The 16,600-nt window shown below is 42.7% G+C and overlaps 1 pseudogene; it reads right to left on the bottom strand.

The window, feature by feature from the left end:
• LOC102827731 overlaps positions 1–16,600 on the bottom strand; it is a 32,334-nt pseudogene that overhangs the window by 2,036 nt on the left and 13,698 nt on the right.

Below are 16,600 nucleotides of genomic sequence, written 5' to 3'. Positions count from 1 at the left end.
AGTCACTATGAGTCAGAAATTACTCCATGGTAGTAGGTTTGGTTTATTAATGAAGTCCCTAGTCTCATGTGCTTACCTGAAAGGTTGTAGGTTTGAGTCTATATGAAAGCACCTCTTAAGAAAGGCCTGGTGTTCTGCTTCCAAAAAAAAATCAGCCATTGAAAACCCTATAAATGAGGGTGGAAGAACCCCGGAAACTATTCCTCTGAGAAAATCTTTTAACTTTAAGGTTTAAATGTCATTTAAATCAAACAGCAGTTCACTTAACTCATCAAGATGCCCGCCTTGAGCACTGTGCTCTTTAACATCTCTATGGGACTACATTGCCAATCCAAACCCAAATCCATGGGCATGGAGCTGATTCCCACTCAACAGTGACCCCATAGAGGATTTCTGAGACTATAACTCTTTATGTGAGCAAACAGCCTCATCTTTCTCCTGTGGAACATCTGGTGGGTTTGAAGCACCCACTTTATAATTAGCAGCCTAATGCTTAGCCCACTACACCACCAGTGCTCTGCAACTCCAATGATTATAGCTAGGATAATCAGGGGGCACTTAGCTTAAATTAGTGGGGAAGAGACAGTTCAGAAAAGGAGGGTGAGAATGGCTGAACAACTTGCAGAATATACTCAGTGTCTCTGAATTGTATGTTCAGAAACTGCTAAAGTGGCAGATGTTGAATGTTGTGTATATTCTCAACAAAAGCAAAACGAAGCAAAATACCCTATGAAACACAGTTCTACTCTTAACACACATGGAGTTAGAGTCTACTCAATGGAATTGATTGCATTAATGATAGACAATGATCCTCTAGACCACTCTCCCAACTCTTGCTCCATGTTCTAAGACTATTTATTCCTTGAGGCTCTTTAGCTCCATTCTTCCCTCATGTCCACTCCATAAGAATCTCTTGGAGAAGCACAGAGGAGGTAAGGGTAGCTAATGACCACTCCTCTGCCCAAAGGCATCATGGAGAACATGTAAGTTAGGGAGGGCCCTACTGGGCCATGTGGTAACACCAACCTTGTAGAGCTGGTCCTTCTTAGAAAGCTCTACACTCCGGACCCATCGGCAGTCCCCTTGTACAGATGAGCAGCAATGTGCTGAAACGCAATCAGCTGGTGCTTCCTTAACTGCTGAGCCAGGCCAATGTGGTCAACGTTGTCATAGGCCTTGATGGATGCCCTTAAACCCTAGGAGATACAGTCTTTCTGTGAGTGCTGGGGCTCAGTGGATGCAGGGATGACTCAGGCTCAGTGGCGGCATAACAGGCTCAGAAAGGTCTCTGCCCATCTATGTATCTGTTGATGACCCTATGAGGCCTACGTACCTGCTGGCAGCCTGGTGAGAAGACAGACTGGTCTCTAGCCACTGAGAGTCCAGGGCTGCTGCCATCTGTCCTGGTTCCTGCTCTGTGTGGTATGAGCATTGGCAGAGCTGCTGTTCGTGGGGCCAGAAGTGACATCCACCGTGCTCCTTGGTAGGGCTGTCCTTCCACTCTACTAGGCCTCTTTTCTCCATACCCACCTGGTAATTCTCCTCCATCAGCAGGTGATTGAACTCCTCATTCACACTTGTTCTGTCTCTGGACTGACCGCAGGTAAAGCTTCACCAAGGGCAGCTGGCCTTCCTAATGGGTCAAGGAAGGGTGGTCAGGGCACCCAGACAAGCCCATCCCAGGAATAGCATGGCTGGGGGTCCCTGGGGCAAGGCAGGGGGACCTCTGTGTCATCTGAGGTTCTGAGTTTGGCCTGGCTCCATGAGCTATCTTCTGGTCCTACTGCCAGCAGGAGCACCTTCTGGCCACCTAGAGCCTAAATACACTCACAGTGTTGTGTTGCCCATCATATATCTGGATATTTGTGCTGGAAGGCAGAGCTGTTGTTGGAAACCTAAAGCAGATAGGTAAATTAAATCTTCAAACTGTCCAAGGATCAGTATCTAAGAATGGATGTTGAAGACATGCAATTCAGACAACCCAGGTAGCTAGCTAATCCATTCCCCTCTTCTCTGGAAGCACTGACAATGGTGACTCACCCTGGAGAACAAGTTGATGGTCTGGGTATGATCCAAGTAAGGCGACAGTACCAGCAGAAGGTCGTTGACAAGCAGAGGTTTGTCATTCAAATAAAACTGCAGGACTTTGTAGTACAGCTCTACATTCTTGACCTGATATTGGGGGCAGGGGGTGTCAGTACCAAGGGTGACTTCATGATGACCCCTGGCAGGCTCACCTTCACCTCCAGGTAGCTGCTTGGCTCAACCTCCAAAGTCACTTTATCCATGGAGCCTGTCATGGCCACCCTTCAGAAGATTGCTATGTCCCTACTGCTGATGGGGGCAGAGGAATATTTCCTGTCCTCCTCAGCCCCTGCCATCTGACATGTGACTCACTCACTGAACACTATGGGATTCTCACAGGCAGGGCTTGGGTATCACGTGGGTCTGACACAGGGTCAGTGAGCAATGGCATCTGCTATGTGGATGTTAACAGCCATCGAGTCAGTTCTGACTCAGCAACCCTATAGAGGATTTCCAAGGAGCAGCTGGTGGATTTGAACCACCAACCTTGTGATTAGCAGTAGTCCAGTGCTTTTCCTACAGTGAAACACCAACATAGCTGAGGGGAAACAAATCACAGAGAATCCCACAATGCAAACACCACACATTCTTTTATCCAGGCAAACCCTTTCAACCCACTGGGAACCCAGGGCAGGTGGCTCAGACTCTGGGAGGCTCCATGAGGAGGCCTGCTACCCAGTGTCAAAGTCTGGACTGGCTGCTTGAGTCTGTCTCTTGGCACTGTCCCAACTGCTCTTTTGCCATGCTTTGTTTTGAACCTTATTGAGCAAGTTGCGGAATGGGAGGGCACAGACATCCAAGATCTGTACACAGTTCTGGAATTCGGTGGAGGTGGTTTCTGCCCTTCAGAAGGGCATGTTCCAAACCAACAGTGATCAATGTGTCTGTGGGCGTGTATGGTGGTGCCAGGTGTGTGTATAGGGTATGAGGCAAGAACCAAGCTGAGGGGAGCAGGTGGGCGAGAGGGAGAGGAGCCTCCAGTGTTTAAGTATAGTACACCAGCCGTCCCGTGACATTGTCTATGCCAGCCACAGCCCCGTGTCTTTTTTGCTCGCTTAACTCTTTCATTGCTGCTCCCTCTTTATCTGAACCTCCACTGACCTGGGTCCGCTGGCTGCGCACATCCGGCCCTTCGTTTGGTGATTGTGGGGGTTTGGGATCACTGAATAAGCCAGACAACTGACTCAGCAGTGATTTGCTGACATGATCGTTGGGATGCAGTGTCTTGCTCAAGAGCATGGAGGCCACTGCTTGAGTTCATCAGGGTCACCTGTGCCAAGTCACCTGCCCTCTACCCTGCCAGCCTCAATGAGACACCCTCCATACATGTCCTAAACTACTGTGGGAGTGAGGTGAGGGCATGTAAGAGGACAGGGCCCAGAAAAGCTGCAACAGCAGCGACTATGAAAGAGCAACTGAGGATTCTAGGCCCCTGGAGGGCAGGAGGCTGGCTTGCAAAATGCGCCCTTTGGAAATTTAAATGAATATATACATATATATACTAAAGATTTTATTATGAATTGAGTGAAGGTTCACAGGGCAGATGATGAGTTTTATATTCAACAAATCATATTTTGTTTTATTGCAATAATTACAATCCCCTCCATGTATCATCAGTTAACTGTATTTACCTCTATTTCCCCCTTTTTTTAGTGTACACATATCACGCAGAAAATATATATTCATTTAAATGTCCAAAGGGCACATTTTGCAAGCCAACCTCCTGCTTGCAGGCACACAGTCTTTCTTGTTCTACTGGCCCCGAGTCCTCAGCTGCTCTTTCTCTGCCACTGTCTCTGCTGTTATCGTTTTTCTGGTTAAGATCCCATGCTCCACTCATGCTCTTCCCTCTTGATGGTCCTAGGGTCCTCTGTTACTGAAATGAAAGATGAACTATTCCCATCTTTTAGTTACACATCTACATTTACAGTTGTGACAATCACAATTAGTCCTGATAACAGTTACTCACAACTGAGTCCTATCCCCATCCTCACCTACCCCTTTTCACCAGATTTAGCTGGACAAGAGGATGGGGGTTCTACCTATCCCCTTCATTCTGAAATGAAACTAAGCACACTCACAAAAGCTTGTAAGCCAGCCACTTCATCCTTTGTAGCCCCCCATTTTTTTAAAGCAAATGTGTAAGTTGCCCATCCCTCTCAACCTAGTGTATTGAGGAGACAAGCTTGATCCTTGATCTTTAGAATCCTTCCCTTTCAGTTGGAATTTTGAGTAACTACTTCAACAAGCAAAGGTCCAGTTCATCAAATTGTAACTATTCACGCTTGTTCCCGGTATCAGATTTCTTTATCTTCATCTGGTCAAGTTCTGGTCAACACGCCGTGTATGCTAGGTCAAATGGGTACTATCTGCAAGTTTGGGAGTTCTTTTACGCCTCCCTCCACTACAGACAAGTTGGGTGCTTCACTCCCAATTCTAGCCCCCAGTGGCTAGGTTGGTGAGCTTGGGAGTTCACATGTCTCCCTAAACTTCAGACCAGCCAGCCCTTCCTCTTCTCTCTCTTATCTCATTGTCAATGGGTATCTATTAAACATGGTCAAACTTAGCCCAGGTCTTCATTGCTGTATTTCCCCCAGTTCTACTCACAAGTAGACCAGGGCAGTTATCAGCTGGCATACAAAACTACTCATGTGTTCCCTTTGAGTTTCAGTCTTAGAGGGGATTTTTTTCTTGCTTTTATGACCCCATGGCAAACAGCTTGATTGATACTGTAACAGCCAAACAGTCTGCTTTTATTTTTCTGCTGGTCATTCTTTCAAGAATTATCTTTGTTCCTCTAGCTGTTCCGTGTTGGTCTGCAGGTCTTTTTAAGTGAGACTGTCCTACCTTAGAAGGTTCTGGTGGGGCTCAGGATTCCACCTAAGGCCCCAAACTCCACAAATTCTTAAGAAGAAGCCTATTTCCCTGGGTAAATTCTAGTACCTCTTTTAGCTAACCCAATCAGTTATAGGGTTTCCAAGCTTTCTATAATCCTATATCCCAATATTCCTTTCTATTCCACTTAAATATCTATTTTACAATAGTAGGCAGGGGAAACCATATCCACAAGACAGTCAAGCACCTTAACATTATTTCCCCTCCTTTGCCAATCAGACTATGTCTTCATCCTTCTATCACCGAGCCCTGTTGTTCCAAAGTTGTGTAAATATCACTATTTACCTCTATTCAATTTAGGGCATGCATATCTCCCTAAGTCTTCTCCTATCTTCCTAGTTCATCTACTCCCCTTTCTTGTGTATTGTCTGTCCTCCCTGTCACTGGATCTATCATGTGTCTATCCCCCAACTTGTGAATTACTATTCACTCCCTCCCACCTGTGGTAACCATCAAAGAATTTTTCTTTTAGTATGGAAATATTTTCTTAATGGTTTTATGCAATAGATACTCTTCCTGACTAATGTGACTCAGCATAATGTCCTCAAGGTTCATCCATGTTATGAGGCGTTTTCCTGCTTCATCATTATTCTTTAAGGTAGCACAGTATTCCACTGTGTGTACATACCAAAGTTTGTCTATCCATTCTTCCACTGATGGGTACTTAGGCTGTCTCCATTTTTTTGCTATTGGGAATAGTGCTGCGATGAACGTTGGTGTGCATATATCTACTCGTGTTATGGCTCCTATTTTTTGTGGATATGTATACCAAGCAGAGGGACTGCTGGGTCATAAGGCATTTCTATTCCCAACCTTCTGAGGAAGCACAATACTATTTTCTAGAGCGGTTGAGCCATTTTACAGTCCCACCAGTAATGTAGGAGGGTCCCAGTCTCTCCACACCCTCGCCAGCATTTGTTGTCCTCTGCTTTTTTTTGAACTTTGCTGTTAATGCTAGTGTGAGATGATATCTCACTGTTGTTTTGATTTGCATCTCTATAAAGGAGCTCTGGTAGCATAGTGGTTATGAATCGGGCTACGAACTGCAAGGTCAGCAGTTCGAAACTACCAGCTGTTCTGCCGGACAAAGATGAGGCTTTCTGCTCCCGTAAAGATTTACAGCCTCGGAAATCCTGTACAGGGTCACTATGAGTCGGAACCGACTCCATGGCACATAGCAACAACGACAATGGCTAATGATCATGAACATTTCTTTATGTGTTTGTTGGCTGCCTGAATGTCTTCCTTGGTGAAGTGTCCATGTCCTATGCCCATCTTTTAATTGAGTTATTTGTCTTTTTCTTGTAGAGGTGTAGTTTCCTGTAAATTTTAGAGATTAACACCATATCTGATATGTCATTACGAAAAACTTTTCCCAGTCTGTGGGCTCCCTTTTTACTCTTTTGGTAAAATCTTTTGATGCACTTAATTGAAATTTTTTGATACACATAGTTTCTAATTTTTATTATGTCCCAGTCATCAATTTTTCTTCCATTGTTTTTGTGTTTTTTTGCAATGTTTGATAGTCCATGTATTAGAGTCCTTAAGTTTGTCCCTATTTTTTCATTGATCTTTATTGTTCTGGGATTTACATTTAGGTCTTTAATACATCTTGAGTTAGTTTTTGTATGTGGTGTGAGATATGGGTCTTTTTTCACTCAAAAGAGTTCTTTGCAAAAGCAAATCAATTTCCAGGTTTTCCAGCATCATTTGATGAAGAGACTACCCCTTCCCCATTTAATGTAGTTTGTTCCTTTGCCAAAGATCGGTTGACTGTATGTGGATGGATTTACTTCTGGGTTCTCAATTCTGTTTTAGTGTTTGTTTGTTTTTTCATTGTATCAATACCACGCTGATTTGACCACTGATGCTAAGTAGTATATTTTGAAATCAGGGACGGAGAGGCCTCCAACTTTGTTATTCTTCTTAAGCATTTTTTTGCCTATCTGAGGTCTCTTTCTTATCCGTATAAAGTTCACAATCATTTTTCCATCTCTTTAAAGAATGTTATTGGAATGAGATTGTGTTACATCCGTAGATTGCTTTGGGTAGTATTGACATTTTCACAATGTCAAGTCTTCCTATCCATGAGCATGGTATATTCTTCCATTTTTGTAAATCTCTTTTCATTTCTTGTAGTAGTTTTGTAGTTTTTTTTGTATAGGTCTTTTGTTTCATCCTTTGGGTGGCTATTGTAAATGGTATTGTCTTCTTAATTTCCTTTTCAGAGCTGTCTTTATTAGTAGAGAGGAATACAACTGATTTTTATTTGCTGATCTTGTACCCTGCACTTTGCTGAATCTTCCAATGAGTTCCACTAAATTTTTTTGCTGCATCTTTGGGATTTTCTATGTATAGGATCATATCATCTGCAAATAGTTTTACTTTTTCTTTGCCAAATTGGATGTCTTTTTCTTTGCCAGTTGAATGCCAAATTCTTGTTTTATAGCTCTGGCTAAGACTTTCAACACAACATTGAATAGGAGTGATGATAAAGGACATCCTTGTCTGGCCCCTGTTCAAAAGGGAATGCTTTCAGTATCTCTCCACTGAGAGTGATGTTGGCTGTTGGTTTTGTATATATGCTCTTAATTGAGGATGTATGTACAATTGCCCTCAATTAAGAGCATATATACAAAACCAAGGGATTTACCTTTAATTCCTACTTTGTTAAGTGTTTTTATCAGGAATGGGTGTTGGATTTTGTCAAATGCCTTTTCTGCATCAATTGATATAACCATGCGGTTGGTTCTTTTCTTCTTTTATTTATGTGGTGGATTAAGTTGATTGTTTTTCTAATATTGAACCATTCTTGCATCCCTGGCATGAACCCCACTTGAACATGATTTTTTTGTTTGTTTGTTTTTGATATGTTGTTAAATTCTGTCGGCTAGGATTTTGAGAATTTTTTGCACCTATGTCCATGAAGGATATTGGTCTATAATTTTATTTTTCAGTGATGTCCTTCCCTTGTTTTGGTATGAGGATTATGCTTGCTTCATAAGATGTATTAGGAATTTTTTATCCTATTCTATATTCTGGAACAGTTTGAGTAGAACTGGTGTCAGCTCTTCTCTGAATGTTTGGTAAAGGTCACCAGTAAAGTCATCCAGGCCTGGACATTTTTTGGTTGGTAGTTTTTTTGTTGAGAACTGGCCTCGACATGGGGGTTCAGTTCACGAAGTAGGGAGATCTGGCAGTGACAGAGATAGAGAAAGAATACACACAAAGATGCAACAAGAGAGACAAGAAGACACCCCGAGACCAGAGTGGATGCGACACTGGCATCAGACAGATCCTGCATTGTAAACATCGTGGCTAGGCAGGCAGTACGCAATGCCTTACCAACTGCAATGCCTGCCCGTAATGCATGCCCTGCAAGCCGTAACGCATACGCGCTTCAGTCTGCGCTTCCTCTTTATTGCAGGGAGGAGCTTTACACAAAGGAAGACGGGGTTTATTAAGACAGGGTACAGAAGTGAAATGTAATTAATCGTTCAAAACAGGACACCATGATTTACAGGAATCAAATTCTAAAACATACATCATAAATTGTCTTGATAATCTAACATCCTTAATTTTCTAGAAATTCAAGAAAATTGTTATATAGTACTTTGTAGGTTCGAATCCCAAGGCAGCAACTCGAGGTTTCTTAAGGCTAATTAACATACCTATAGCACCTAATCTTCAGTGAAAAAAGGATTCAAAAGGTCTGAAAGGAATCCAGCTGTTTCGGCTACCTGGCCAAGGCTTGCAGGAGGAAGGAGGACGCCTATGTTAATGGTCTGCATCTGAGAACGATCTGAGAAGGCTGACAACCATTATTCTTTGAACAAAACCCTGGAATTCGCCAATCTACTCTGAGTTAATTCCTTGGGCAGCCTGTCTCCAGAGCTTCCCAGCAAACTTGCCTTAGGAACTTTTAGGCCTCAGCTTTAGAAGAGGTTTTTGTTTTAATATTTGCCATGGGTATCAAGGGCTCATGTATTAAGTTAATATCAAACACACTGAATAATCTGATAAAGAACAGCTATGTTTGCCAGGTGGCCAGAGTTTGTTCCTCAGAGAGATTTGTTCCCAGAACCTTAAGCACTGCCAACATAGTGGAGACATTAACAGAGGCACATAAGAAACCATTTTCTCAGAAGCTACAATTACTGGAGTTAGAAGCATAGAATGAATTAATAGGACTAAAGGAAATTACACAGAGCTAGCCCAACAGTGAGTTCGTAAAAGCCAATGAAGCCGGGACGTCCGGAGGTTACTTCCTTGAGCCCTCAGGGTCCCTGGCTAGAAAGCCTGAGTGGCGCTGCTGTGTTGGTTTTTCGTCCATGACACAGGGCCTCAACATCTCAGTGATTGCGGTCTGCAACATTTTTTGATGACTTGAACAATTTCTTCTTTTGTTATAGGTCTGTTCAAGTTTTCTACGTCATGCTGTGTAAGTTTTGGTACGTTGTGTTTTTCTAAAAATGTAGTCTAAATGTATTCTAGATTTTCAAATTTGTTGGAGAACAACTCTTCATAGTATTCTGTAATTATCCTTTTTCTTACCATTGATTCTGTTGTGATATCACCCATGTGGTTTCTTATGCGTATTATTTGTGTTTTATCTTTCTCTTTTGTTAGATTTGCCAATGGTTTGTCAATTTTATTAATCCTTTCAAAGAACCGGCTTCTTGTCTTGTTGATTCTTTCTATATTCTATCTCATTTATTTTTGTTCTTATCTTCTCTAATTATTGGAGATGTTGTGTTAATGCATTGATTTTGCTTCTTTCTTCTTTTTGGGTGTGTGAATGTATTGCTATAAATTGTCCTCCCAGCATTGCTTTGGCTGTGTCCCAAAGGTTTTGGTATGATGTTTTTTCACTCTCATTTGTTTCTAGGAATTTTTAAAGTTCACTTTTTATTTGTTCTGCTTCCAAGTAGCTTTTGAGTAGGGTGTTAGTTTCCATACATTTAATTTTATTTCCTTGTTTTTTCTATTGTTGATTTCTAATTTTATAGCATTTTGGTCTGAGAAGAGCTTTGTAGTATTTTGATATTTTTAAATTTATGGAGACTTGCTTTGTGGCCTAACACATGGTCTATTCTGGAGAATGTTCCATTTGCACTGGAAAAGAATGGATATTGTGCTGTTGTTGGGTTGAATGCTCTATACAAATCTATGAAGTCAAGCTGATTGATTGTGTTGTTTAGTTCCTCTGTGTCTTTGTTGAGTTTCTTCCTGGTTGTTCTGTCCCTTTTTGAAAGTGGTGTATTAAAATCTCTCACTATTCTTGTAGAGTTGTCTATTTCTTTCTTCAATTCTATTAGGGTTTGCTTTATGTATTTTTGGGCTCTTTCATTGGGAGCATATTTATTATGGTTACATAATCTTGTTCAGTTGACCCTTTAATCACAAGATAATGTCCTTCTTTGTCTCTTAAGGTGTTTTTTGCCATAAAGTTTATTTTATTAGAGATTAATATTGCCACTTCTGCTCCTTTTTGATTGCAATTAGCTTGGTATATTTTTGTCCATCCTTTAATTTTTAATCTAGTTTTGTCTTTGTGTGTAAGGTATGTCTCTTGTAGACAGTATATTGAAGGATCCTGTTTTCTAATTCATTCTTCTACTCTGTGTCTCTGACTGTTGCATTTAATCCATTGAATTCAGTGTAATTATTGATTTGTGTGTGTGTGTGTGGTGCTGCTTGTTTCTTTGTTCTGCATGCTTTTTTTGTGCTGAGTTAATTTTTTGTGTGGTTTTTTTTTTTTTTCTTGTCAATTTCTTGATTATCTTAATGTTTCCATATTCTTGTCAGATTTTCCTTTTCTTGATTTGATGTGGAGATATAGTAAGTTTCTTTGAGGTTATCCTATATTTTATTAATTTCTTCCTCATTTTAAAAATAGTTTGTTTTATCCTGAAATCTACTTGGTCTCTTCACTTCCTGGATCTCTGTTACTGTACTTTCCCCTTCTCTCACTTTGTATTCATCCTGATAGTAGACTGACCTCCCAGACCCCCTAATTTCATTCTTGTAGTTTTGTTTTGCTCTGGACTCTTCCATCTATGGACCAAGTTCTGGGTGTTGTTGCCATGTATGTGAATTGCTGATTGTTGTCTGCTATTGTTGGTTCTCAGTCCAAAGAACTCCAGTTAGTATGGTTGAAATGCTGGATTGGCTTTTACAAAATCCCTTAATTTCTGTTTTATCCTTAAATGTTCTAATTTTGCTGTCATATTTGATTTACAGCTTTGCTAGGTGGATGATTCTTGGTTGGCAGTTTTTTTATATGATTCCACATTGCCTTCTTACCAGCATGGTTTCTGGTGCTAAATTAGATCTTGATCTTACTGACTTTCCTTTGTAGGTAACACTTTTTCCCCTAGCTTCTTTCAGGATTCTTAACTCATTTTTCATTTTGAAGAATTTGATTATGATATGTCTTGGTGATTTTCTTTTGGGGTATATCCTGCCTAGGGTTCTTTCAGCTTCTAGAATGCTTATCTTCTCATCTTTTAAGATGTTAGGGAAATTTTCTTCCAGCAGCTCTTCGACTATCTCTTTTGTGGTTTTCTTTGTCTCTTCCTGGAATTACAATCACCCATAAGTTATTTATATTCATGTTGTCCCACATTAATCTTAAGGCTTCATTCTGATTTTTTCAGTCTTTTTCCCCCTGCTCATTCTTCTGTCTTAGCACTATTGAGAGATTTATCATTAGGCTTGCTAATTCTGGCTTCCATCCCTTCAATTCTACTCCTTTCCCTTTCCAGTGTGTGGTCCATTTCTGATATTTTGTATTGATCATCTGGACCTCTTTATAGATTTTGTATTATCTCCAATGTTATGTCTATTTTTTTTTTATTGTTCCTGTAGTGCTTTTCTGATGTCTTCCTTATTTTCCTTAACATTTCTGTGGAACATTTGGATGCACCTCAGTATCATTATTTGAATTCTTTTTCAGGTAATTCCAAAGCCTTTTTTCCCCTCCAAAGCAATGTCTAACTCTTCCTTTTGGTAGTTTGTTTGTGCTACTCTTTCTTGTTTCTGCATGTGAGTAGAAAATTTCTGCTGCTTTTTAGGCATTGTGGTGCTGTTGTATTTGTATTGATTGTTGTCCTTGTTGTTAAGTGCCATTGAGTCAGTTTAAACCCATAGTGACCCTGTATAGTGTTTCCAAGGAGTGACTGGTTCAAACTGACTTTGCAGTCCAGCTCATTAAACCACAGTGCCACAACAGGACTCTGTATTCTAGTGTATTCTTAAGCAAGATATGAGCGTCTCTGTTCACTGCTCTTACAGCTCAATACAGAGTGTTTTTAGCAGGTGTTGGTTTTAGACGCTACTCTGGTGTATAGCAGCTCGTATTGGCACTTGCCTAATTGGTGGAGTTTTAGAGGGTGTGATTGTAGCTTGGCTGCAGTGCTGTCTCTTGTTGGGTGAAGCAAATAGAGAAAGAGTTCCCACAAGATAGAAGGAGGACCAAAAAACAAGACAAGAAAATAAGAGTCTAAAAAAGTCATAAAAAAAAAAAAAAAACAAAACAGGAAAAAAACCCCATAAAGATAATAAAGTGGAAAAAGGAAATAGGAAAAAAACAAAACAAAAGAAAGAAAGAAAGAAAAAAAAACAACCCATGGGAAAATATGAATAATTCTTTAGCACCACCTAATGGATGCTTGTTTTCAAAGCCGCCTGAGTAATTTCACAATGTTCCTGCTGTGCATCTGTAATCTAATCCAAGATTTTTTTCTCCCTCCCCTCTAGTCAGTTTAACTGTTTCCCCTAGTGAGGACCTGCCCAGGGAGGCCCAGACCTGCTTTGAAAGAGACTCCTGGTGCAGGCTCTTTCTGCTGTCTCCTCCCATTTTGATTCTGCGCCCAGTGATCCGTGCAGTGTAGATCTTCTGTGCACAGAGTAGAAACTTCCCTGGTGGTGTCTACTTGTACAGGTATCTGCTCTGGTTACCAGAATGCAAATGAGTAGACAGAACAAAAGAACAGAAGGAAAAAAATTTAAAAATACTCACCCCTTTGTTTCTGCAGATCACTGGCAGGACTCTGCACTGGGAATACTCTCTTGTCCTTCTATCTGCTTACTCCCTTTCAAATGGTTCTGGCCTGACATGTTGGCCACCCCAACTCAGAAGTGAATATACATTTTTTTTGTTGTCTATGTTTACATAAAATATTTTTGCTTTGTTCTTTTGCACAAAATAAGACATAAAAGGGAAGCAACAGGGTGGAACCAGGATAGCTGTTGTTATAATGAGGTGAGAGTAATCATTAACATGAAACAAAGTGTATGATTGGTTGAAAGTAGAGTTGATAAAGATATCTTGTCTATTTACCTTCATGCCATTCACAATAAAAAGTTGAGAATAAAAAAGAGGACAAGGCCCATATTTACCAGCTCCCCAGGAGTGTGTGTGGCTTGGAAAGCCACCCCCTCTCTGGATGAAGTCTTCCTGTGGGATAGTCCAGAATAGGCAGAGTGGTTTGTTCACTTAGTGGCCCTGGATGCCCTCTAGTATGTGGTGCATGGTCAATGGGCTCCTCAGTGAAGTGTGACAGGCCCTCTTTGGGGGTGGGCTGTGACTTACTGGGAGGTTCTTGGCCCTGACAGCATCTCCTCTGAGTTGTGCCATGAGCAGTGAGGGCAGGCTGCCTGGTGAGGTGCTGAGTGGTTAATGCAGATGACTCCATGGTGCCAGTCCATGCACACCATGTCAGTTATCCCCACTGAGCTCTGAAGCCCTGAGATGCAGGGTGGTACCCATTTATTTGGTAGAGGAGAAACGTAGGGCTTTGAGATTTGGCAACCACACAGGGGCCACCATCCAGTAGGTTTTGGACTCAGTGCTTCTGGACTCTTTACTAGGGTGCTCTCCACAACCCTCCTGTGTGCCAAACACCTGCTATCAATAGGAAACACTATGCCTATTTTACATAGAGGAAAACTGAAGTCCAAACAATGGAACTGCTAGCGAGGCTGTGGACAGCTAAGCCAGGATGCAAAACCCTGCTTTTGGTCTGCAAGGTTCTGCTCAACCTTTCACCACTTGTCTAGGGGCAGAACAATGCCTAAATCTCTCCTCTCACTTGTGTGCCCAGAATTTGGACAGAATGTCACCCCCTTTAAATTCCATGCTGCCACTGGACCACTGCATCAGCTAGTGTCATGCTATGGTGGGGATGATACTGCCTCCTGGCTTTCACGAAGGAGGGCTGGTTCCTGCTTACTGGTGTTTCTTCCAAATGACAGAGAACCAGAAAGTAGAGCTAACCGCACACCAAGAAAGGGACTGGCAATCAGCATTGCACTTGGCCCGCAGGCTCCTTCTGCCCCCAGTTGGGGGACCAGGCTGCTGGCAGCCATCAGATGCCCATTGCTGGACTCTGGCACTGATGAATGGACCATATCCTGTCATTTTAAGGAGTCCTGGTATGGCACTATTGGATAAGTGCAGGCCTGCAAGGTTGGTTTGAACCATGAGGTTGGCGGTTCGAGCCCACCAGCCACTCCTTAGGATAAATATGAGGCTTTCTACTCTGGCACAGATTTAAAAACCCTGTACAAGGTTGCTATGAGTCAGAACTGACTTAAAGGCATTTAACAACAAGGTAAAACAAAATGAGCTGCCAAATAAACCATGCCATGGCACACATTTTAAAACGCAGCCCGACACCAGAGTGAAAGTGTATATCTAAATTTGCTTGAGCTAAAGGTCCCACTTTGTTGGACTCAACATGTATGTGGCCAAGTCAACCTGCAGTCTTGGTCCTCCACCAGTGACCATGGACTTGACCAGGGCAAGGCTCTCCAGCAGCTGTGTGTGACCTCACATACAGCACTGAGGAGCACATGTGCCTCCTGAAGAGTTCTTGCTTGTGTGCCCCAGCTCAATTTGGGGTGACTTTCCCTTTACAGTCAGAGCAGCCAAAAAAAGTCAGATGGTGCCAGGCCTGGATACAAGCATTGAGCAAAGCTTGATGGTTAGGTTTGTGTGGTCTCTGACTGGGTTCTACCTTGGGTCTCTCACTGTATTCAGCTCTGCATGTAGATTGTAGTCCTGGCCAACAGCCCATTTTGCCAGCATGCCTGCCCCTCAAAAGTCTCATAAGAGAGGACACGTGGGGTTGCTATGCTGTTCACTGCCCCTGGTGAGATCAGGGCCCAGTTGGAACCAGATTGTTGTTCTTCACTAGCAGCTTCCAAAGGGGAGAGTCCTGTGGGACGACATGAGGATACATGATCACCAAGGACCAGGGATGATGAATGGTTAGGAATCATCCCCTGCACATAGAACTGAAACAAGGAGGAAGATCCCAAATTGTCACTGGCCATCAACACCACAGTGTCCCACTCCATATGCCCAAGGGAGCAGCCAGACACCCATGTGACCTGAGCCTCACACCACCCTGCCCCCATCATTGGTATGTGGCTGTGTTTCTTGGTGCTTGTACCCAAACTGGGTAACATTATTTTTGACTGATCAGGCAATCCAGGGTCCCTGGGAGGGTGCAGGGTTTCAGAGGTCTAGCATACTTGCTCCACGTGCACACAACCACTATGGGTGTTTACTGTATGGCTATGAGGTGCCTGCACTCAAAATATCAGATGGTGAAAAAAAATAGGAAAAAAATATGAGAGGAAATGAGGGGTAGAATAGGGAGTGAGTTTGATGAATGAAGAGACAGAATGGATATCTGAGGCAGAGGGCTGGCTGTGAGGGGCCAGGTATCAGAGTCCACTGAAAGTGTGATCCTCAGAGGCAGAGGGGCAGCAGGACACACAGGCCTAGCTTCACGCACCCAGCTCCAGCCCAGCTGTGTGGGCTGGTTTAGCACAGTTTATTTTGTGTAGATAGGACTGACCACTGACTGTCACAGGGACACACCCTGGCTGTGGCATTCTGGGCTCAAGACATTTTTGCCCTATCCATCCTGGGTTCTTTCCCGGATAACAGGTTCTAACAGAGGCAGTGCTGTGTCTTCTTCTTACCTTGGCAATGATGTCCTTGAATTGGCCTTCTTTCCAGGTCTCAGTGGGGTGGTTCATCATGGTGAGGACAGAGTTATCATACTCATCATACTTGTCATAGAGGAACACCAACTCAGCCCAGAGATGAGCCTGTTCTGTGGCTCTCAGCACCTGGGGGTCAGGGGAGGAGGAGTCACAGGTCAAGGGCTAAAGCTAGCACCGTGTGTGGATACCATAGCCAGAACCTCCAGAAGGATGTGGCTACCTTGGGGATATTGACATGGGACCAGAGCTCCAGTTGTTCCAGAGTCTTCTCTGATTTGAACTTGCAATAGACGATGACCAGCTCTGTAAACATACCCATGTGGGCCTGCTCTAGACCCAGGGCTGCCTCCAGCAGGCAGATCAGACCCTCAACATGGCCCCAATCCTGAAAGACCAATGGCGACACTCAAGGTAGTGGTAGAGCCGACCTGATGTGAGCCACCCACAGCTAAACCCTGTGCCATGACTGGCAATGATTTTGAGTAGATGCCTGTGAAGATTTCTCAGTCTGTTGAATGAACTTTGTAATAATTTCCAGTCTTTGAAAAGCAGTTCTCAGAGAGGACAATGCACAGGAGCGCCCACACTAGCAAATGAT

Source organism: Chrysochloris asiatica, unplaced genomic scaffold (genome assembly GCF_000296735.1).
Source record: "Chrysochloris asiatica unplaced genomic scaffold, ChrAsi1.0 scaffold00260, whole genome shotgun sequence".
Classification (NCBI taxonomy): Eukaryota; Metazoa; Chordata; class Mammalia; order Afrosoricida; family Chrysochloridae; genus Chrysochloris; species Chrysochloris asiatica.
The sequence above is the reverse complement of the archived record's forward strand: the minus strand, read 5'-3'. Positions and strand labels throughout refer to the sequence as shown.